Genomic DNA, 3250 nt, shown 5'->3' with positions numbered 1-3250 from the left:
CGTTTGTCTTGAGTGCTTCCTTTAGTATTCCTTTCACTTCTCCAATCTGTGTCCATCTTTTATTTTGTGCACGAGGAATCTCATGCTACTCCTGTATCCTTCAGAAAACACTACTTCTACATAACTTTTTTCTCATTTTCGAAGTATATCCCGTTCATCCCTATTTATTCTTATCATACCAGTTACTTCTGGAATTTATTCTGTCTCGTTGCTCATCTTTCTTTAGGTTGGTCTTTCACAATTCTGTCACCTGTATTACTCGTTTTTCAAGCTATACATATCATAACGCTTCGCTACACTGTAATCCCACTCACTTTCTTTCTATCTTCTTCTTTCAATTACTTCTTCTCTTCCTGTGCTCGCTTCCACTTCCGTTACCACCTGACTTTTATTCTAAACTTTCCCTATAGAACTTTGTAAGTCTTTCTTATTCGTTCTACATTTGCTTTTCCGTTTCACACTAATCACATCATATTCTTTAGTTACCTCCTTGCTAGGCTTTACTCATTTCTATAGTAATCCTTATGGTATTCACATTACATCTTGTTCGTAATCTATCCTATAATGTAACACTTCTTAATCTCATTCACGATTCATACTATGTTTTAATTACACTCTATGGACTAGGCGTACTTAACCCGTCACCCTTTCTGATCAGTCTTATCCTTAATATTTCACAAGCGGTCTTGTCAATACCTTCATGATTTGTTATAACTCTTCCTCCTCTGTACTTTTGTCTCAATCATACTACTACTCCTTTAACGGTAAACTCGTCGTAATTTACCCCTACTTATCGGTTCACTCGATACCTCAATAGAATGTTCTGTTACGAGTTGCCACCTTTTTCTAAATCATCACTTAGTATCACAAGCCCTTCCGAATCATCCCAGCATTTCATCAATACACGTGGAACACATGATCCATGACAGCTCACAAGTTTGAGTTTTCCTTCCACAAATTCCATCTCCAATTAGTTGATTAAGAACTAATAAAAGGTTACTATAAAGCATTCTCCAACCACCACCAGAAGAAAACTAAAATCCGACAAGCACCGCGAGACTTCTATCGCTTAATTCACATAGTTTACGCTCAGAATTCTTTTCTTTTTGGTCATGAAAGAACTATTTAGTTTACAACTACTTGTTGTATACTTTGTACTCTTCCAATAATGACACTTAATTGCCGGATGCTTTTGCCCTTCACTATAAGCTTTTCATAAGGCAAAAATGTGGTTGGGAAGTATTCTGGTCCGTTCAAATGAATTCCAAACTTTACTGCTCATATATGCTTTTTCGAAATAAAATTTTCCAAATAAGAATGGTGCCTCTTACGGATGACATGGAGGGTATCTCTTAAAGCTTTAGTCCAACATATCAAATTTACCCTATCAGTATCGATTTTCAAGACATATTATGAACTTATATCTCCTCTCCTTTTTTCCTGTTTCTGGGAAAATTTGGGCAGAGTTTCCTCTGTACTTCTTACTATCCCAGAACTTGCACGCAGAAAATACCAACAATGCCTCGCAGGGCCAACATATATACGTATATATATCATATCGTATCATAGCCACATAGGGCTCTCAATTTCCAGTAAAGAGTAGAAAGGTGTCGGAACTTACCTCGCATATCGAACCTCAGGACGTACCTGATCCTTTAACGATCTGTTCTATTACACCTTCCTATCTGCCTCCCCTTTCATTCTTTAACTTTACATGTTAATCATACCTCACTATTCTTACCTTATCCGACATGCCTCTTTCGCACTGCTACTTACCTGTGTACTTTATAACTTCCAAAATCGTCAGTCGCTTCCTTTTGTCGATGTCGTTCTTCAGCTGAAATCAAAGGTTAGTATAAGGAATTTCATTTCCTATGGCTGGGTTCTATCGCATGATCTTAGATATGAAAGAAAGGTAACATCCTAAATGTCCTGTAGCATCCTGTTTATAGATGCGGTGCACAACACATCGATAAACAAGACTCCACTAGACACGGTCTGTAGACACTCCGAGGACGAACTGCTCTGATACCACTTTTGTCACGACCCAACCCCGTAGGCCATGACTAGTGCCCGACCTGGACACCCGTATACATACCTATCAGATATAGTCAAATTGAAACTACGAACAATATGGAACTTTACAAAAGAACTCCGAAAGTTCATAGCGTCATCATATATGTATATTCAGATAAACTGTCTCCTGAGGAGTCACAACTGATCAAATCATAAAATGATACACAAGCCGACAAGGCTGCCACTACACATCAATATCATATCATATGCAAGCCGGCAAGGCTGTCACTATAGACGGAACTCATATCATAGCACATCGTATAGACACAGCTGAACATAACTTATACACAACCCACACATATGTCTACAAACCTCTAAGAGTATCAACAGTGAAATATGACAGGACAGGGCCCCGTCGTACCCTTGGACCAACACACACACACACATATATATATATATATATATATATATATATATATATATATATATATATATATATATATATATATATATATATATATATATATATATATATATATATATATATCAGAAGGTCTGTACCAAAATCTAGGCTCCGGAACAACAGAGCTCTCCAAGACAGCTGAAACGGAATATTAAGCTGGGGGATCACCAAATCGAACGTCTGTACCTGCGGGCATGAAACGCAGCCCCCCGAGGAAAGGGGGTCAGTACGGAACATGTACTGAGTATATAAAGCATGAAATACAGTAAAAAGGATCATAACTGAAATAGGGAGTACAGGAGACAAGGATAACATCCAGAATACCAAAACACTTGCCTTTTGAAACATAAATCATGCATGTCAATATCATATATCATACCCGGCCCATTATGGGACTCGGTGAATAAAGTCATCATATGCCCTCATGGCCTCTATAACATATCATCATATCATCAGATCATATCATATATATATATATATATATATATATATATACCGTACCCGGCCCTCTAGTGAGGGACACGGTGAACAACGCAGTGAAACCGTGCACGATAACATACCCGGCCCAGGACTCGGTGAAAGACATATTGAGGCATGCACGAGCAGAGTAGTGAGCAACCATATGCAGTTTAAAACATTATCAAGACTCAAACAGAATAAGAAGAAGGGATTTACACCTGAGTATCAATAGCGACAATCATATCAAATATCCCTCGAACGTCATCATAAACAATATCAAAAGAGCCTTAGGAACCATAGACATATGTCAAT

This window comes from Lycium barbarum, chromosome 7 (assembly GCF_019175385.1).
Source record: "Lycium barbarum isolate Lr01 chromosome 7, ASM1917538v2, whole genome shotgun sequence".
Taxonomy (NCBI): domain Eukaryota; kingdom Viridiplantae; phylum Streptophyta; class Magnoliopsida; order Solanales; family Solanaceae; genus Lycium; species Lycium barbarum.
This window is presented reverse-complemented; position numbering follows the sequence as displayed.